Below are 22452 nucleotides of genomic sequence, written 5' to 3'. Positions count from 1 at the left end.
TTGTTCATATCGTATGCAGTTTTCAACGTTATCTATAGGTTATATTACACTAATTCAGATTCCCATAGGGTCCCATTATAAAACTGACAACTTTCACAGCATTTTTCTTGCCTTTCCGACGTATCAATTTTTCCGAACCTGGTATCATTTTAAAGATGGATCTGTCATCTTCCAATAATTGCAAACAAAAACATACCGTCTCGCAACTTCTAAGAAAGTAAATCGCTGTCGAATGAACCCACCGTAGAAAAACGTGTTTCGGAATCCTAATTTCGACAAAAGCCCCACACAATAGAAAACACACCCTCAAAAGTTCATCTTTTAAGTTAGCATCCAATCCAAGGCATCAAAGTACTCCAGACACATACAGGATATTACAAATAACCACAAAAGTCATGTCTCACATTGTTAAATGGCTTATATTCAAGAAGAGAAAAGGAACTCTTTAGAAATAGGCACTACTTTCGAATGGACCACGGAGGGATACACAATGATTTAGTGTAATGTAACCTTTAAGGGAACTCAACTTTGTCCTATCTTTTTCAAACTTTCTCCACATGAGATTTCAACTATTTCCACAATGAATATGCAATTTCAGTGCATTCGGATGGGGGTAAAGGCCTTAAAATGGCCATTTAAAGCGGTGACTAAATTGGCCGCAGTAAAGTCGGAATGCATGATTTTTAGTCTAAGTGACGACAGCTGATTTTGCGTCTCCAATTATTGTTACGCGTAACTTTCATGGCAAAAACTGGTATCATTGCATGCGAAATTCACCAATATATCAGCAAAAGGCCCAAATAAATGTATTGATTGTGAATCAGTGTACTTTTCTTGATGAAATAGGAGACTTTTTTAAAATTTTAAGCACTTTTTTCAATAAAAAACTCACTTACAGCATATAAAATCATGTTTATTAAGAAAATTATTATTAAAAGCTTCACTTACAATCTAAACATACACATTGCAATTACAAAAATTAATGCTATTATGATGAGAGGCATAATTTTCAGCTTTCAAGCTGATACAAGCCAGCTACCCAAATTTAACACTGAAAAAAGGCGCAAATCGCTCCTTCAACAGCTTACGACACAAAGTGACACTTAATGCGCATCCAGATAGTCTCTCTCATATAAATAAGTCCTGTTAGCGACATTTTATTAAGTATTCTCTTTAAAATCCAGTGTTGAAAGCGTAAGTTTTGCAAAAATGTCCACAGTCACCATGCAAAAGAGCATGTTTGCTAAGGAATTCCTACGCGAGTGGCCACACTAATGTCGTGGCAGGAAAGTCATTTGGGTGTGATTCCTCTGTAGTTCAGTGAACATTCATTCCACTACCTGGGGATGACTATCAGGATCAATTTTCCCAGCTTGGTGTAGTGTTGACCTTTCAGGATGTTGATGGATCGTCCACAAGCGCTGCACCACTGCGGCCTCTGTTCAGGACACAGAGTCGGATTGAGGTGCACACAAACCCGCAGTCAGGCAAGGATCATCCAGACCTTTAATAAAATAAAATGTTTAGGCCCCTTAAACTGGCAATTATGTTCAACACTGAGATAAGGATACACATAGAGGAGACATCATGCCATGGCTTTCTCATTATTGACACGGCAAACTCGAGCAGCCGGGGACTTGGCTCTAAACAAAAACAGGTATGCTCCATCAATGTGAGCAAGATGGCATGTCAGAGTTAAAAAGGGCAAACAAACATACAAAAGAGATATGTAGGAAATTAGAAATTAAATGCCAGAAGTAATTTTAAGTATTGTTTTTCTGTCTGCAAGGGTTGCTGTGGAAAATAGTGCTTAACGCATAGTTTGGCCTGTAGGGGTTCTGCTAGCAAGAACAAATCGAAGTCATATCTGCCCGCGAACTGTAAGCTTGAGATAACCATATCTGATGAAGTACTGCTTTGAGAATGCATTCTTATTGTACTTGAACCAGATCGCATTGACAGCACAAGGCTTCAGACCCCCCGAAAGTGTGAGGCTTTCAATAGTGCTTACCTGATACCAGACCGCATTGCCCGAGACAGTGACTTTCTCCCGGAACTGCACAGGCTGCATCCGCAGCACAATCCTTAAGCTCAATCATGGTCTGGCTGACTCTGAAATAGTGAAATCTGAATTTACAGATGCTCATTTGTCTAAAGGTTATGAGTTTATTGCCTATCTTATTAAAAGCAAACACAATGACAATAAAAAGACATGTGCATTTCTGAAAAGACATACAGCTGCCCGATACTTGACTAGGAAATGGCGCTATGGTCTTCACTCTGAAATTCATTACTCTAAGGGCTTAACAGAACAAAAGCCAGATCTTACAGCTAATTGGCCCCACCTACAGCTAAATATGCTTTATAGGTTGAAAATAAAGTTATTTGTCTGAAGAACTAGTGCTATTAACTCATCAGCTATGTTGCTCCACTGGCCGCAATTCTGTAAAAATAGTGTATATATGGAAAGACCTAGTCTACCACCTGCACCGCACCGCTACGTCCACTGTAAAAATACACAGCTAAGTTAGTACTTTAACGAACAAACTGAAATTCATGTGTTAATTAAACAATCAGTATGATGACTCACATTGAAATCATGTCCAGTGCACCAGTCAGAGCAAGACAGCTAGCAGATTGTTGACCATCTACGGCTCAAGGACAAACGGTCAGGCCTACAAACAAAGAGAAAAATGGCATAAATGGGTTGCATGCATGTAATTTTGCATATTTTTCATCTTGCTCTCCACCTGAAACTTCAATCTATGGACATAATAATATTTACATTTAAGATTTGTTGGAAATGTTACCCTTACTTGTCCATACCAGGTCCCCCACCCATCCGGAACCGTCTAAAACCACCTAAAACATCCATTTGGACCAAAATATTGACACCTCTCATCTATTTTAGCACCCAAATCATCAAAACATTCATTAAAATTCATTTTCTACTTGTCTCGCTTGCAGACGAATCCATGTGACCTTGACATTGCAGTAAATGTGCTTTTTAAAGGTTATATTACACTAATTCAGATTCCCATAGGGTCCCATTATAAAACTGACAACTTTCACAGCATTTTTCTTGCCTTTCCGACGTATCAATTTTTCCGAACCTGGTATCATTTTAAAGATGGATCTGTCATCTTCCAATAATTGCAAACAAAAACATACCGTCTCGCAACTTCTAAGAAAGTAAATCGCTGTCGAATGAACCCACCGTAGAAAAACGTGTTTCGGAATCCTAATTTCGACAAAAGCCCCACACAATAGAAAACACACCCTCAAAAGTTCATCTTTTAAGTTAGCATCCAATCCAAGGCATCAAAGTACTCCAGACACATACAGGATATTACAAATAACCACAAAAGTCATGTCTCACATTGTTAAATGGCTTATATTCAAGAAGAGAAAAGGAACTCTTTAGAAATAGGCACTACTTTCGAATGGACCACGGAGGGATACACAATGATTTAGTGTAATGTAACCTTTAAGGGAACTCAACTTTGTCCTATCTTTTTCAAACTTTCTCCACATGAGATTTCAACTATTTCCACAATGAATATGCAATTTCAGTGCATTCGGATGGGGGTAAAGGCCTTAAAATGGCCATTTAAAGCGGTGACTAAATTGGCCGCAGTAAAGTCGGAATGCATGATTTTTAGTCTAAGTGACGACAGCTGATTTTGCGTCTCCAATTATTGTTACGCGTAACTTTCATGGCAAAAACTGGTATCATTGCATGCGAAATTCACCAATATATCAGCAAAAGGCCCAAATAAATGTATTGATTGTGAATCAGTGTACTTTTCTTGATGAAATAGGAGACTTTTTTAAAATTTTAAGCACTTTTTTCAATAAAAAACTCACTTACAGCATATAAAATCATGTTTATTAAGAAAATTATTATTAAAAGCTTCACTTACAATCTAAACATACACATTGCAATTACAAAAATTAATGCTATTATGATGAGAGGCATAATTTTCAGCTTTCAAGCTGATACAAGCCAGCTACCCAAATTTAACACTGAAAAAAGGCGCAAATCGCTCCTTCAACAGCTTACGACACAAAGTGACACTTAATGCGCATCCAGATAGTCTCTCTCATATAAATAAGTCCTGTTAGCGACATTTTATTAAGTATTCTCTTTAAAATCCAGTGTTGAAAGCGTAAGTTTTGCAAAAATGTCCACAGTCACCATGCAAAAGAGCATGTTTGCTAAGGAATTCCTACGCGAGTGGCCACACTAATGTCGTGGCAGGAAAGTCATTTGGGTGTGATTCCTCTGTAGTTCAGTGAACATTCATTCCACTACCTGGGGATGACTATCAGGATCAATTTTCCCAGCTTGGTGTAGTGTTGACCTTTCAGGATGTTGATGGATCGTCCACAAGCGCTGCACCACTGCGGCCTCTGTTCAGGACACAGAGTCGGATTGAGGTGCACACAAACCCGCAGTCAGGCAAGGATCATCCAGACCTTTAATAAAATAAAATGTTTAGGCCCCTTAAACTGGCAATTATGTTCAACACTGAGATAAGGATACACATAGAGGAGACATCATGCCATGGCTTTCTCATTATTGACACGGCAAACTCGAGCAGCCGGGGACTTGGCTCTAAACAAAAACAGGTATGCTCCATCAATGTGAGCAAGATGGCATGTCAGAGTTAAAAAGGGCAAACAAACATACAAAAGAGATATGTAGGAAATTAGAAATTAAATGCCAGAAGTAATTTTAAGTATTGTTTTTCTGTCTGCAAGGGTTGCTGTGGAAAATAGTGCTTAACGCATAGTTTGGCCTGTAGGGGTTCTGCTAGCAAGAACAAATCGAAGTCATATCTGCCCGCGAACTGTAAGCTTGAGATAACCATATCTGATGAAGTACTGCTTTGAGAATGCATTCTTATTGTACTTGAACCAGATCGCATTGACAGCACAAGGCTTCAGACCCCCCGAAAGTGTGAGGCTTTCAATAGTGCTTACCTGATACCAGACCGCATTGCCCGAGACAGTGACTTTCTCCCGGAACTGCACAGGCTGCATCCGCAGCACAATCCTTAAGCTCAATCATGGTCTGGCTGACTCTGAAATAGTGAAATCTGAATTTACAGATGCTCATTTGTCTAAAGGTTATGAGTTTATTGCCTATCTTATTAAAAGCAAACACAATGACAATAAAAAGACATGTGCATTTCTGAAAAGACATACAGCTGCCCGATACTTGACTAGGAAATGGCGCTATGGTCTTCACTCTGAAATTCATTACTCTAAGGGCTTAACAGAACAAAAGCCAGATCTTACAGCTAATTGGCCCCACCTACAGCTAAATATGCTTTATAGGTTGAAAATAAAGTTATTTGTCTGAAGAACTAGTGCTATTAACTCATCAGCTATGTTGCTCCACTGGCCGCAATTCTGTAAAAATAGTGTATATATGGAAAGACCTAGTCTACCACCTGCACCGCACCGCTACGTCCACTGTAAAAATACACAGCTAAGTTAGTACTTTAACGAACAAACTGAAATTCATGTGTTAATTAAACAATCAGTATGATGACTCACATTGAAATCATGTCCAGTGCACCAGTCAGAGCAAGACAGCTAGCAGATTGTTGACCATCTACGGCTCAAGGACAAACGGTCAGGCCTACAAACAAAGAGAAAAATGGCATAAATGGGTTGCATGCATGTAATTTTGCATATTTTTCATCTTGCTCTCCACCTGAAACTTCAATCTATGGACATAATAATATTTACATTTAAGATTTGTTGGAAATGTTACCCTTACTTGTCCATACCAGGTCCCCCACCCATCCGGAACCGTCTAAAACCACCTAAAACATCCATTTGGACCAAAATATTGACACCTCTCATCTATTTTAGCACCCAAATCATCAAAACATTCATTAAAATTCATTTTCTACTTGTCTCGCTTGCAGACGAATCCATGTGACCTTGACATTGCAGTAAATGTGCTTTTTAAAGGTTATATTACACTAATTCAGATTCCCATAGGGTCCCATTATAAAACTGACAACTTTCACAGCATTTTTCTTGCCTTTCCGACGTATCAATTTTTCCGAACCTGGTATCATTTTAAAGATGGATCTGTCATCTTCCAATAATTGCAAACAAAAACATACCGTCTCGCAACTTCTAAGAAAGTAAATCGCTGTCGAATGAACCCACCGTAGAAAAACGTGTTTCGGAATCCTAATTTCGACAAAAGCCCCACACAATAGAAAACACACCCTCAAAAGTTCATCTTTTAAGTTAGCATCCAATCCAAGGCATCAAAGTACTCCAGACACATACAGGATATTACAAATAACCACAAAAGTCATGTCTCACATTGTTAAATGGCTTATATTCAAGAAGAGAAAAGGAACTCTTTAGAAATAGGCACTACTTTCGAATGGACCACGGAGGGATACACAATGATTTAGTGTAATGTAACCTATAATGTATGCATAATCCGTAAGCGTTTTAGTGACGGCCGTTCTGATTGGCCAAAATGATTTGGGCGACCGTGGACCAACAGGCCTCTGAATGAAATGCATAATGAGTGACACGTGATGTGGTGATTGATTTTAATGGTATAAGGAACCAATAAAAAAGCATGTTCTCGTTCAGTAATTGCATAACATTTCACGTTTTTTGAACGGTTGTCTGTGTCTGCCCTTTCAAGTTACCTACAAAAAAGCTATTCTAGTTTTTTTTTTTTTTTACATTTACTCGCTTCAGTTACCGAAATTAACGAATAAACAAATATACATTAATATACGAGCATAAAAACACGCCCAAAATTGGATCATTTTTTTTACAAAATTAGGGATGTCTTGTATATTTATTTCTTTAATATTTCTTACAGAAATTCCTTTAAGCAAACAACGCAGACCTGATGAGACGCCACATCATGTGGCGTCTCATCTGAGTCTACGTTGTTTGCCTATGCATTTTTTCTAGATGCTAGGCATAAATGGGTTAAAAACATGATAAATGATAATGATTATTGCCCGTGTAATATAATTAAATAAAATTGCCTATATTTTATCATTTATATTTTGACATGAATATACTCAAATGTTTTGCTTTATGGTATTTCAGAGCCTTTTGTGTTTGGGAAGAGAAATTAAGGTGCATTATATGAGTACCTTGAGTTTTACCAACATTACTTACTTGCGAGATAACTCGACTAACGAAAGGCCAACCTGTCAGGTAGGGTGACCAACAACCTAAATCATATGCTAAAAGGTACGGGGAATGTAGACCATGTGTGTATTAAAAGTGTGTGGGCCAGCACTCTTTATATACCTAATTCACTTACAAGACCCTAGAAAGTTTGGGACGAGTGTTGAACAATAGCTTCAATTTCAAGCTAGATTGTGGTGATGACCAGGTAATTAAAAAAAAACAATTTATCTGTAGAATGTACTGCATCACCTTGTCATTAAAACATTTAGCATATTCATTATTTGTCTGACAACTATGGAACGCCATAGCTGTCTTATGTTGTTACATTTCTTCTTGACTTCTTAAGAAGGTGTCTTATTATGTCAAACCGTCGTAAAAACGGGGTCGTAGATGCCGGGGAACCCCTGGCACCTATTGAGATCTACTCCCTGACAAAGAAATTTGAAATGGGTGAGTGGAATCTCCCGACCGACAATTTGTCTTCCCGTCGACATACTTTTACCCGACCCGCGAAAACCCTCAGGCCGCCTGACAGATACTCGGCAAGCATTGTGCTTGACAGAGCCATCCCGCGCCTGAGGAAGGGAACCACCCTATTACCCGGTGGCGCGGGAAAGTATGTCCTCGGTATAGACCCCGCATGTCCTAGGTGCCAGGAACCCCTCACTGCGCCCCACATGCTGCTACACTGTCCTAACCATAATGCGCAGAGGGACCACCTCGAAGCTGCATTGCACTCCCATGGACTAGTTTTAAAACTTTCAACGTGCTAGACCCCAAGGGAGCAGCTAGGGGCCCGTCTTCTCTGCCCTCGCCAAATACCTTCTGGATTGTCAGATAACTGACAAAATCTAGGTCATTGGGGGAGGGAAAGCAGCCAACACCCACCCAATTATCCAGTCTTGTGACTGTTTTCTTTTAAACTGTGTAATCTCTGCACAAAACTGACGCAATCTTGTAATTGTGTTGGATTTGTGTCTCTTTTCCCGTCTGTAGATCTGCCGCGGAATCATATGGAATTCTATGGAAATCGTTAGATGGAATTCCGTGGAGTATTGGCACTAACTTTCCATCCGATTCCATGCAATCAATGGAAAAGTGAAAAAAAAACAGAAGAGGGACTTGATATGGGATGGAATTCCATAAAATGCCGTGGAATTCCATAGAATTCCGTGGCATTCCATAGAATGCCGTGGAATTCCATAGAATGCCGTGGAATTCCATAGAATGCCGTGGAATTCCATAGAATGCCGTGGAATTCCATAGAACGCCGTGGAATTCCATAGAACGCCGTGGAATTCCATAGAATGCCGTGGAATTCCATAGAATGCCGTGGAATTCCGTGAAAAGCTATGGAATTTAATAAAAAGCTGGAATAAAATAGAAAAAAACAGATTATAGATTAAAGGCATTTCGTTGATTTTGAAAAACAAATGTGAATGTAACTAAAGGTTTCATCGTAGAAGTTAAACAAGAACAAGATATAGCATCAATCATTAACCACACACGTGCAGTCACAGTACATATTCAAAAATGAGTGGTTTTACATTTTCATAAAGTACCTACTCTCTTAACCACAGGCATGCACACACACATTCAAAAACACATCCATAAACATGCACGCATATACAGGTGAGAAAAGAAAAACTTATAAAAGGCACAATATAAAACATAGAAGTAGAATTTTACATTTATCTTATGACAAGTATACATCCTTTCTCACATATGTTCATAAACACACACAATTACATGCACACACACACATCACGCAGAATTGTTCTCGAGTTTTTTCTCATACATTTTAACGTTCAACAACTGTTCCTTATTAATTCTAGAACACTTTCAGTATGATAACAGAAGTTCAGTTTTAGTTGATGTGTTCCAGTACAATTCTAGAAAAGTTCCGAAGGTTAACTTCAAATATTTAAGTCTGAAACCAACTTTCTAGAAAACAAATTCCCGTGCAGACAGCCAGTATTCAAGTACTGAGCATAGTTAATAATAATACATAACAAATTAACAACTGTTGTAAATTTGTTATTTATTATACTATGCTCAGTACTGTTGAACACGGACTTTATTCAATTATCCAAGTTTCAAATTCCTAAATTAAAAAAAATATAATAAATTAAGACAAAAAACAAACACAAAATATAATTCACAAAATAAATAACTGGTCTTTTTTATACAAGAAGTAACCCAAATAAAACATGTCACCAGCCACAGACTGCCAGGCTTAACACAGAGGCTTGTTTTTAAAAATGTTTGTCCAAGTCTTCCACTGCCATTTTCCTTTTCTTCTGAGAATATTGAACACCAGTCACTGCCTCCGGGTTCTTTTTGGTATGAGGTACATTGTATACTGCTCACATGTGCTCTACAGAATAAAAAATCATAAAAATGTCTAAAGCAAAGAGTTATTTACATTCAAACTATAACAAGAGATTGCAAAGCAATATGGTACCCTACCTGTTAAACTTCACTATTTTAAGTTTGTTAAATATATTTGTTGCCATAGCAACCAGAATTCTTGTATTATAAACAACATGAAATGACGTGCAAAATGTCCTTATTGTCATCTGTTCATGTTTCAAGTTTCATGAAAAAATACTTAGAACTTTTAAAGTTATCACAGGATCCAGAAAAGTGTAAGACAAAATACTTTCAGGTGGTTAACATTAAATAACTTATCTAGCCCAGGGCATGACAATATTTACCATGAATGTGTGGCCCTGTAAGTCCTCTAGGTGAATGCGCTTAAAGAGCGGCTTTGCTGTTGGATTATTTCCCTGCCAAACTCTGCAGTATCTTCCATCAACTGGTCAATGGTAATTAAAGCACATAATGAAAATGTATAGGGAACGTAATTCATGAATTGTTTTAAATATTAAGTTGTTAAATGGTCTATAGAAAGAGAACTAAAAACGAAGTGAATACATCGCAAAGCACTAAGCATAACTTAATTTGTTGGTATGATTAGTACAAATTTATTATTGCTATAATTAGAATGATGTGTAATTCTATTGGTATGAAAATGCACACTCAGATACCTAAAAACCAATTCCATTGGTTTAATTTTTTATTTACAAGCAAATTCGTTGAATTGATATCCCCCGCCAATATGCTTCTGGACACATAAGTATTATATTTGACACTCAAACAAGCATTTTTTAAAGATACAAAGGGCCATAACCCCGTTTTTAACAGATGTTGTACAATGCCATTTGGCGTGCATCATCCTCTTATCCATATATATAGTCGAACCAGGTTTCAATGAAATCCGCCAAAGCACTTCCAGGATATGGCCTTGGACACACAAAAAAGCATTTTTTCAAGATACAAAGGGCCATAACTCTGTTATTAACTAATGGTGTACAATGTCATTTGGCATGCATCATCCTCTTATCCATATACATACTCACACCAAGTTTCAGTGAAATCTGCCAAAGCACTTCCAAGATATGGCTATGGACGGGGGATAATAATAAACATTAACACCATTAATGAGCATAGAGTGCTCAACATGCACAGTACAAAACTTCCTTAGCCTCAGTTCTTTAACCTTGCATGATAAAATTCCGATACTACATTCAACGTTATTAATTTCTCCACATAGGTCTTATTACTTCCTTTTTCAACCTGCAAACTCCACTAAATGAAAATCTGGGTGACAGCTGCTTTTAAACTAATATTTGCCATACTAAAACCTCAAATATCACATAAAAAGGTCTACAATAATGTCATAAGAAGATTAAATTTAAAGGAATATTTATAAATAATAAAAATCACAAACCTTCAGTTGTTGTTCTATTCCTAGACAGACTGCTCAAACACTGTATGCATCACTCTTTAACAATATTTCATGTCACTTTCCAAATGATATAAATACATAAGTATTTTAAAAAAGTGTTTTTAATGGAAAAACTAATGAACTCTTCTGTTTGTTAAATTTCTTTAACTTTATTTTAACAAGTTAAACCAGTACATTTTCCACCATGTTTCATGTTTCAATCTAACAGGTAAACTTTCTGTATTTGAATTAAGCCAATTAGAAAAGGCTGTTATATCTTATAACCAATAGATTTGCAGCAAACATACCCAACATCTGACTCACTGCACAAGCTGGGCTTATCAGATAGATTGTTATTTGACAACCTGGACTGGCTGAGTTTGATATTGAGAGAAAACAGTGTGTATACCACATGGACAGGGTTAAGGAATTTAAACTTGTAGAAATTGCTTTGAAAGTAACAACTACTCCTACTTCTGCAGAACTACTACTTTAATTACTACAGCATCAACAACACCACCACCAACAACAACAGCAACAATGACAGCAGCAACAACAGCAGAAACAACAACAACAGCAGCAACAACAACAGCAGCAACAGCAGCAGCAACAACTGCTACTACTGCAACAACTGCTACTACTGCTACTTCTATTGCTACTACTATTGCTACAGAAACTGTTAATGCTACTACTTCTACTACTACTACTTACTGCTACTATATCAATTACTACAACAACAACACCTACTACAACAACAACAACTACTACTACTAATATAGCTACTACATCTACAACTACTACTACTACTGCTGCTGCTGCTATCGCTACTATGAAGTCTATTTGGCTATTTGTAAGTGTAAGGTGTTCTATATGTGTTCTTATTCCCCATTAGAACTTTTGTAGAACTTACTGGTTCTTAAAGCATTCTAGATGTGTTCTAGAACTAAATTTTAAAACATTTTTAGAAATTTCTTGACCATATTTTGTCCTTGAAATGTTCTAAAAAGGTTCTTGAAATTATTGGTACAGTTTAAGTCCTAAGCCATTTTCCACAAATGTTCTGGATTTATTCTAAAAAACTGTTTTGGAACAATTCCAGAACATACGTTTTAGAACACAAATATGGAACAGTTCCAGAACTGTTCCAATTTCTAGAACAAATTTATAATTATCTTTATTTTCTTTTAAATACAAAATACATGATGAAAATAAATTCATACATGTATTAAACTACAAATACATTTCAGACAACCAGCGAAAAATTTTCTAAGTTATTTTCCATTGATTTCCATCCAAAAAAATGTATAAGTTATTTTCCATAACGATTTCCGTTGATTAAAATGGCTAAGTCCAACTTTCCATGGTGTTTTCCATACATTCCATGGAAATGCATGGAATTTTAGTCGAGATTCCGTGGAATTCCATAACAGCTTCAGATGGAAAATTGGCAAGTGGATGGAATTCCATCAAATTCCATGGATTTCCATCGATTTCCGTATAATTCCATAATATTTTCTATAGAATTCCGTAGAAAAGTGCTAATGACTATGGCAGATCTACAGACGGGCTACACAACTTTTATTTTAGTTTTTAATGGGTTTATTGTTCTACCCCGCCCTTTCTAAATCAGGCCAATGGTATTGATCTGGTCTTCTTTATTTTAATACATTTTTTATGAGAGTATGACGTTAGTCCACCATTTACATTTTTCAGTATCTTAATATAATCATATTTTATGGCATTTCTTATTATAAGAAAGGACGAGGCTGTCCAGTCACCTGGGATTGTTGGCTGCATTGCACCCCCTCTCTTCCCCTTTGACATCCCACCCTTTCCCCTTCAAACTCAAAGAGCCATGTCGGACTGGAGTGCACCGTGCAGGGCCTTATACCATGAAAAACCCCTATTTAGCCCTATCTAGGGTAATACAAATTCCTTGGTATTATTGTTGATTTTGTTGACATTGCTTATTTTTCGATCATAGCAAATTTTGTACCTTTTAGTACATTAAATCTTGTTAAAACTGCTATTTTTGTGTAGCAAATTTCCTTATTTTTGTGTAAAACTGCTATCTTATATAGCAAATTGCCTTAATTTTTTCTCAATACTGCTATTTCTACTCCATAGCAAACTTTTTACTCTGTATTACACTAATTTTGTTAAAATTGCTATTTTATATAGCAAATTTCCTTAATTTTATGTTAAATTGCTATTTTATATAGCAAATTGCCTCGGTTTTTCTGTTTAACTGCCATTTTACATACCATACAAGGTACTTTAGTACTATTTCCTCCATTGTTATCACCAATATATAAATAATATTGGTTGGATTAGAGCTTTTTGGGTTTGTTTTACTGCATCTAGGTAATATTTGGTCTTTTTACCATTTTACATCATACCTTTTTTAAATTTTCCTTCAATTGCATACAAACTATTTTTCATCTACCGTGCACTCCCTCTGGTCCTGGGGAAACAACCGTTGTAGACTCCATCCCCACAATTACCTCCCTTAGTTCAACTGAGTGACATCACCCCTGCTGGCTTTTTTCACCCACTCACACCGGCCTACACTTCCAAAAATCTCTTCTTCTTTCAACCCTCCAGGGTGGCAACTTGTATTTTAAATATATAAACGCATATAGTACTGTACATATCGTAAATAATGTATTTTTTGTACAAATTTAGTTGTTTTTGTCTCATTTTTAACTGTAAAGCACATTGTTTTACCCTTTATTTTTATGTGGCCCTATAAAGGTGACCGTTTTCAGACACGTAAGTCATTACCCTTAATATATAAGGGTCTTTTACTAATCTCACTTTTAAATATTGTTTTAACGCCACTCTGGGGGGGACTTCTCTTCTCCATAGCCCAATCCTCTTTAAGTTCCATGCAGACAGGGTCTTACGTTGGAGCATTACGGCTATATTCCCTGTCTGCAAGTGTTTAACATTGAGCCACACACTTAAATTTATACACATTACATTTTTTAATAACTCAATTCTCAATTGCAACATTAATATAGATTTGAGAGTTATACTCCCTATGTGTTATTATATATTATCTTTTTTCTTTTCTTTTTTTTCCATATACATGTAATTGCATGTCTACATGCAAATTCACTTTACATTTGAGAGCTATTAAATCTGGCTCTAGCATTCCTACTAATTAATGTTCGTAGATAAGCATATTTTCCCATCTATTAGATCTTGTTGTTTGACATTTCGTTTAAACCTTAAATATACACCTAATTCTGGTACTTTACTATGTATGTAAATATATAGTGGCAATGTTAAACCACTTTGTGATCTGGAAAATCCTTAAATATTATTATTTTGTTTTTGTTTTTTCAAACATATTACACATCTGTGTATTCCTTTACATTTCTATAGGCATTATTCTGAAAACAATCCTATTTGGATTTTAACCTTTAAAACACAGATCACAAAGTTAAAAGACTCCAACAACCCATTGCAGTAAATACTGAACAATGGGTCTAGTAATGATGATGCCGCATATAATAGTATGTGTTTTTACCATCAATACTTATAAAAATTGAGCTATTCTCCTCCTTCTCTCTCTTTTCAACACAAACAACATACATTTAATAATAATAATAATAACAATAGTAACAATAATAATAATAATAATATTAATATAACTTCATCATAATAGTTTAAATAACATATACCAATTACATTAAATTCAAACAGATTCAAGTAGTAATATTCCTTCTTGTTTCATATGCTTTGTTTACTTTCCAGAAGTGCAAAAGAGCAGACGCAATCATTATGATTGGTTATATCTGTCACGTCTGTGCAAGAGCAGATGCCATCTCAAGGTCGTTCTTTGTGTGAAATTTTTATCCCAAAACGGATTGACCTTCTTGCTTTTGCGCGGACGTGACAGAGATAACCAATCAGAGCCATGCTTTTAAATACAGTCAACCAATAAAAACACCGCTTTCTTACAGCTTTAGGCTAGACATTGATTATTAATTTTATTAAGTACTGCATTTCAAACCCTTCTTGGATAAGTATAGATATTTTTAAACCAATAGATTTTTATTAAGGCACCGCACCAACACTGCAAATTTTCTATTTATATCAATGGTACAGCCCAGTAAAATCGGGCTGTCCATTTTATGGACGTTTTCGACCTTTTTATGCAGAGTTTTATGTTAAGCAGTGTGCTCGGGCAATGGTTTATTAACCGAAGTCCCGAGGGTAAACAACCCCATTAGTCAGTCAGGTCACGGCTTTCATCTAATCTTTAGGAAACTTGGTCAGAATGTTTATCTTGATAAAAACTGGGTTGGTATTGTATTTGGGTCATCTGGGGTCAAAGACTAGGTCAAAAGCTAAGTCACTAGGTCAAATAATAGAAAAACCTTGTATAGACAATAGAGGTCACAGTTTTCATCCAATCTTTATGAAATTTGGTCAGAATGTTTATCTTGATGAAATCGGGGTTGGGATTGTATTTGGGTCATCTTGGGTCAAAAACTAGGTCACTAGGTTAAATAATAGAAACACCTTGTGTAGACAATAGAGGTCACATTTTTCATCTAATCTTCATGAAATTTGGTCAGAATGTTTGTATGGAAGAAATCTGGGTTGGGATTGTATTTGGGTCATCTGGGGTCAAAAACTAGATCATTAGGTAAAACAATAGAAAAACCTTGTGTAGGCAATAGAGGTCACAGTTTTCATCCAATCTTTATAAAATTTGATCAGAATGTTAATCTTGATGAAATCTGGGTTGGGATTGTATTTTGGTCACCATGGTCAAAAACTAGGTCAATAGGTCAAATATTAGAAAAACCTTGTGTAGACAATAAAGGTCACATTTTCATCCAATCTTATGAAATTTGGTCAGAATGTTTATCTTGATGAAATCTGGGTTGGGATTGTATTTGGTTAGTCAGGTGAGGGATTCAGGGCCATCATGGCCCTCTTGTTCTTTTATTTAAAGCTTTGGATTAAACAATCTGGACAAGTAGATAATTTAGATGGAAACATTGTTGACGATTGTCAGTTGCTGGCATAATGATATGCACTTAGCTCTTGTTTACAGCTTAAATCTGCCTTAAATCAGTTTCTCAGCAAATGTATACATCTTTATAATTCTCTGACTTAACTGACTGAAGCTATACTCTATACCATTGAAATACTATTAAGCAAAAATTCCAGAGGAAAGAACGATGTATAATCCATGTTTCTTGCTTTGTACATAAACACTCATTCATAAAGCATTTGAATAAAGAAAATCTGTATTTTGATTAAAGTAAAACCAAATTGAATGTACTCTTTGCAGCATGTTTGTTGCAGATTTACAGGTATTTACATGTACTTGAAATACTGTCAATTGCTAGTTTGTCAAACCCTTGTTCCTGGGATCTTGTACTCATTATCCTTACTGTCCGCAAAATCCTTTGTCACCAACCTTTGTTAGAAAGTTGTCCAGTATTTTAAAAATAAATTTGGGCCGTGCTCTGTGAAAAAGGGGTTTCATGCATGTGCGTAAAGTGTCGTCCCAGATTAGCCTGAGCAGTCCGCATATGCCAGTCAGGGACGACACTTTCCACTTTTTTTATATGTTTCGTTTCAATAAAGGCCCTTCTTAGCAAAAATCAAGTTAAGTGGAAAGTGTCGTCCCTGATGAGCCTGTGCAGACTGCACAGGCTAATCTGGGACAACACTTAACACACAGGCATTAATCCCCTTTTTCACAGAGCATGGCTCATTTTCTTAAAAAAAATAATTATCAGTTTTGTCAATCAGCGTCTTTAATGTTATTAGCACAAATGCTTCCTTCACCGATCAATGCAATCACTATCATTGTAATAAGTTGATTGTTGTCATCGGCTTTCACAACATTATTGTCTTCATCAGTAGTAACAAAAGGATTATTCAACTCACAGCAATTTCGAATTAGGTTTAAACAATACTTGAACTTTGAGATTATATTTCTGGGATAAATGAAATATAAAAATGATTTGCCAATGCTTGGTCTTTCTGAGAACGACTTATTTGTAATGTTGTATGTTTCTAATTGCAGCTTTCACATCCAGCCTTACAAGCAGAGTATAAGTATGGTAAGTAAGCAATGTGAAACAAGAGTGCTTACCCCTAATTTTGTATTTTTGTCCCCTACCGGTGAAACAGGAGGGGACTTATGGTTTGCGCTCTGTCTGTCTGTCTGTCAGTCTGTCTGTCACACTTTTCTGGATCCTGCGATAACTTTAAAAATTGTTCATATTTGTTCATGAACTTGAAACATGGATAGATGGCAATATGGAGATTATGCATGTCATTTCATTTTGTTCCTACGTCAAGAATTCTGGTTGCTATGGCAACAAATACATAAAAAAATACTGACAATGGAGTTTCACCGGTAGGGGACCATATTGCTTGGCAATCTCTTGTTTTAATTATTATATTTTTCCGTTCAATACAGTTTATTTACCTCGTGAATAGATGTGAGTGGGTCGAGGGCCAGATTAGCCTGTGTAGTCCGCACAGGCTAATCAGGGACGACACTTTCCGCTTTAATGGTATTTTTTGTTTCAAGGAAGTCCCTCCTTGCCAAAAATCAAGTTTAGGCGGAAAGTGTCGTCCCTGATTAGCCTGTGCGGACTGCACAGGCTAATCTGGGATGACACTTTATGCACATGCATTATGCCCAGTTTTCTCAGAACGTGGCTCATATATGCATATAACAACACATCATATGCATGTTACCATCAATAGCTTTTACATGGCAATATAAAACAACATTTGCTCAAGAAATATTTTGTAATTTTATTATCTCACCTGAGCATGAAGTCCGTTTTGGGCTATGTTGTCTGTATCGTCAACTTTTTACTTGTTACTACTCTAGAGGCCACAGTTTTTTTATCCAACCTTGATTGACCCTTTACCACTTTGATAAGTATTTTCACACATTTGTAGTCCCTTAGAAAGCTTTTTTTAGCTCATCTATTTTTTGACAAAAAATTATGAGCTATTGTCATCACCTTGGCGTCGGCGTCTGCGTCGGCGTCGGCGTCCGGTTAAGTTTTGCGTTTAGGTCCACTTTTCTCATAAAGTATCAATGCTATTGCATTCAAACTTGGTACACTTACTTACTATCATGAGGGGACTGGGCAGGCAAAGTTAGATAACTCTGGCGTGCATTTTGACTGAATTATGTGCCCTTTTTATACTTAGAAAATTGAAAATTTTGGTTAAGTTTTGTGTTAAGGTCCATTTTATTCCTTAAGTATCTAAGCTATTGCTTTCATGCTTGCAACACTTACTAACTATCATAAGGGGACTGTGCAGGCAAAGTAATGTAACTCTGACTGGCATTTTGACAGAATTATGTGCCCTTTTTATACTTAGAAAATTGAAAATTTGGTTATGTTTTGTGTTTAGGTCCACTTTATTCCTACAGTATCAAAGCTATTGCTTTCATACTTGCAACACTTATTAACTATAGTAAGGGGACTGTGCAGGCAAAGTTATGTAACTCTGACTGGCATTTGGACGGAATTATGGGCCCTTTATACTTAGAAAATTGAAAGTTTGGTTAAGTTTTGTGTTTTGGTCCACTTTACCCCTAAAGTATCATAGATATTGCTTTCATACTTGGAACACTCGCAAACTATCATAAGGGTACAGAAAAAGGACAAGTTGCATAACTCTGGATGTCATTTTTACGGAATTATGGCCCTTTTTTGACTTAGTAACTTTGAATATATGGTTAAATTTTGTGTTTCAATCCACTTTACTTCTTAAGTATCAAGGCTATTGCTTTCAAACTTCAAATACTTTCATGCTATCATGAGGTTACTGTGCCTGGCAAGTTGAATTTTACCTTGACCTTTGAATGACCTTGACTCTCAAGGTCAAATTATTAAATTTTGCTAAAATTGCCATAACTTCTTTATTTATGATTACATTTGATTGATACTTTGACAAAACTACTCTTACCTGACATACCACAATAGACTCCACCCAAACCATCGCCCGTGTCCCCCCCTTCCTCCCCCCCCCCCGAATCCCCCCCCCTATTTTTTTTTTTTTTTTTTTTTTTTAAGATCATCTCACAAATGACCACCACACCCTCACACTATACCCCCCACCCCCACCCCTCCCCAATTTTTTTTTTTTAAACGGTTTAAAAAACAAAACTATTTATTTTGATTATTTTATGTTTGAAATACCGTCCAACCATTGCACCCAAGAATCCCCCCCACCCCCCCCCCCCTCCCCCCACCCGAAGCCCCCCCCCTAATTTTTTTTTTTTTTTTTTTTTTTAAGATCATCTCACAAATTACCACCCCACCCTCACACTATACCCCCCCACCTCACCCCCCCCCCAATTTTTTTTTTTAAACGGTTAAAAGACACAAATAGTTATTTTTATTATTTTATGTTTGAAATACCGTCCAACCATCGCAACCAAGAATCCCCCCCCCCACCCCCCACGACCCCCCCCCCCCCCCCCCCCCCCGATTTTTTTTTCCTTTTTTTGCATTTTTGGAAGATAATGTCATAAATGTCCACACCCCCACACAATGCACCCCTCTTCACTCCACCCCTCCCTCCTTTGTGATTGTTAATGAGAGTCCCTTCACCTTTAAAAAGAAAATAGATGAGCGGTCTGCACCCGCAAGGCGGTGCTCTTGTTTAAATAAGACCTTTGTTACTAGATTCAAGTTTTTAAGGCTTCATCTACAACCCTTAAATACAGATGAGCAGCAAACAGCATAAAACCTGAACAGACTTCAAGTTACTCGCAGGCTGTTCTGGTTTTATGCTGGTTGCAAAAAACATTTTGATTTTGCTTCTTATGGAGGAAAGGGTTAAACTTAGTAGGAATGTTTAATCGGACAGTATCTAGGCTGCGTTTAAAACTGGTTGACATCTGTCTGAAAACTAAGTCACCAGCTCATTGCATAGAGAAACTTTGTTACCACTCTTGAAGCCACATTTATAACTCAGTCTTGATGAATCTTTTTTTTAATGAAAACCCTAATTTTCAATACTCTAGAGGCCGTATTTACGATTGTATGTAAATAATAATTGGTCATAATGATAATGTTAATCTTTTCTAGTCTTAAATTGGAAATGAAACTTGTCATTTGGGTTAATTATATATAGACAGAAAACGAATGGACTGTTACAGACTTTCCAATCACCATGTGCCTCCTGTATCAATCAATTCCGGGGGCATAAATATCTTCAGATTGTTTCTATTCTCAAACATATGGGTCGTGCTTTGTGAAAAAAAGGGGTTTCATGAATTTGCATAAAGTGTCATCCCAGATTAGCCTGTGCAGTCCGCACAGGTTGCCACCGAAGAGTGCACCAGAGTGACAAAAAAGTGTGGTTGAACAGCGCTGTCTGTATGACTACCTAATTTGTGAATTAAATCCTGCTCCCTGAATTTTTTCAGATCTTCTGTTCAGATATTTTATTGTGTATCATAGTATTGTTTAGCGATATTTATACCGAAGTGTTTCAAAACACATTTCTATCATGTAATTACATTTATCATATAAAAGAAATCCAACGCTCTGACAACATGCTAATTGTGTGGGGATTTCAAATAATAATAATGAACATTTTTTTATCTTTTAATACAATTTTCTTCATATTTGCTATGTATGCTACACAGGCACACACATTCTTGACATTTGTGTTTAGGCACACTCTGTTTTGTTTAATTTAAACTTTCTATTAAAATTCAATAATTTAATTTCTAAAAGTGAGTTGACAACTTCAAAAACCTTCTCTAAAACAACAAGGATCAGGGCTTTAATATGTAGTGTGTTACATTTTCTTGTGGTTTTCTACTAAATTTGTTAAAATCTTGCTCCCAGGGTAAAAACCTGCCACACCCCAGGGGTCAAATGAATTATAAAGGTTTATTTAGTAAATAGATTTAACAATCTTATTCTATGAAGCCCTACTGTTCATGGGTTAAATATTTGGTATGTTATATTGTATGGCAGCGATTTTCCTTGTCCAATTGGGAAAAGTACCTGTACCGGTCCAATTGGGAAAAATTGAGTAGTGAAAACCTCAAAATTGGGAAAAATCGAGTCGTGAAATCCTTAAATTGGGAAAATCGCGTCGTGAAGTTTGGGTCTTATTGAATACATCATAAAGTTCAAACTAAATTGAACATACCCATTAAAATAATCATTTGCAGGCATGCCTTAATGACCATTACTTAAAGTAATAAAGTTGATATAAATAACAAAATATTATATAGAAGACACAAAATCAATTACTAGTTGTTTTAATCTCTTATAAAGCAATGTCTCTCGCTTTCATTTTTTTGAAAATTTCAACAATCTTTGATGTTTGATCATCACTCTGTTGCTGGCATTCCTCTCTGCACAGCATCATTAGAGCTGTCAATGTGTCCTGTGATAGATGGTTCCGATTGGTCGTGCAAAGATTGTTCATTAGACTGAACAACCTTTCCACAGAGGCAGTGCTGGAGGGCATTTTAAACTACGATAAGATTTCAAACCGACGTCAAACAGTACGCTGGCTGCCTGACAAAAGAACCGCAAACAGTAACGACTCTATTGATTGAACGCGCTGAATAATAAAACCCGATATTAATCGAGCGCGTGGTTACACACAACTATACGATTTCCTTTGTTCGCTCGCCGAAAGTTGGGTTTTGTTACGAAACTTTCGATCGTTTTGAGAAAAAATTCGGACGCCGATTGGTTTTTTTCAGATGCCGATTGGGAATTTGGGAATTTTTGCTCGATTGGGAAAGTACCGTTTACCGGTACTTTATAAAGAAGGAGGAAAATCGCTGTATGGTGGTCCTCTGCAAAGCTTTTTTTCAACCATGCCCTTTTGCGCAAAATTGGCCCTGCCAAAGTGGTCAATTCTTCTTTTCCTTGTGTTTATAGAGTGAAAACTTTAAAAAATATTCCTCACTGAAACTGTAAAGCATTGAATGGTGGTCCTCGAACAAGTTTGTTCAAATCATGCCCTTTTGGCCAAGACTGGCCAACTCAGGCAGTAAAAAAGATTTTCACTGAAACCACAAAGATCAGGTTTTTAATATTTGATGTATAACATCTTATGGTGGTCCTCTAGTAAGTTTGTTTAAATCATGAGGTGTTAAAAATGGCCTTACCCAAGGATTGACTTGTGTTCCTTATATTTGTATTGTGAAAATATTGGAAACCTCACGGCAAGGAGGTTTGTTATTTGGCATGTTACATCTAAAAGCGTACCTTTGCTATGTTTCTTTAAATCATGTTCCTTGGATCAAGACGTGCCATGCCCGGAGGTCAAATGATTTTTATAGACTTTTTAAAGCATGTTATTCTCTTAAACTTCAAGGTTTAGGTGTTTAATGATTGTTGTGTGACTTCATATAATTGTCCTTTAGTTTTTTTTAGCTTACCTGATTGCTTAGGTGAGCTTTTCTGACCGGTCTTTGT

The 22452-nt window shown here is 36.5% G+C and overlaps 2 long non-coding RNA genes across 10 annotated transcripts in view; both read right to left on the bottom strand.

The window, feature by feature from the left end:
- Window positions 1-225: 225 nt before the first annotated feature.
- The window catches only part of LOC127837058 (uncharacterized), a 97424-nt gene continuing 75197 nt past the window's right edge, over window positions 226-22452 (bottom strand). For 5 of the 9 annotated variants that reach the window (XR_008029078.1, XR_008029075.1, XR_008029080.1 and 2 more), the window contains 6 exons: window positions 5566-5650; window positions 4987-5087; window positions 4316-4479; window positions 2591-2675; window positions 2012-2112; window positions 226-1504 (listed from right to left, as the gene is read on the bottom strand). This is a non-coding gene — a long non-coding RNA (uncharacterized LOC127837058). Of the gene's footprint in view, window positions 1505-2011; window positions 2113-2590; window positions 2676-4315; window positions 4480-4986; window positions 5088-5565; window positions 6433-22452 lie in introns of those variants that run through there. The other 4 variants (XR_008029076.1, XR_008029079.1, XR_008029073.1 and 1 more) reach the window with 4 other exon arrangements.
- On the bottom strand, window positions 8189-11492 carry LOC127837062 (uncharacterized). The gene is made up of 3 exons (XR_008029084.1): window positions 10991-11492; window positions 9915-10015; window positions 8189-9574 (listed from the first exon to the last, which is right to left on the bottom strand). It is a non-coding gene; the product is annotated as an uncharacterized LOC127837062 (long non-coding RNA).

Source organism: Dreissena polymorpha, chromosome 7, assembly GCF_020536995.1.
Source record: "Dreissena polymorpha isolate Duluth1 chromosome 7, UMN_Dpol_1.0, whole genome shotgun sequence".
Lineage (NCBI taxonomy): Eukaryota > Metazoa > Mollusca > Bivalvia > Myida > Dreissenidae > Dreissena > Dreissena polymorpha.
The sequence above is the reverse complement of the archived record's forward strand: the minus strand, read 5'-3'. Positions and strand labels throughout refer to the sequence as shown.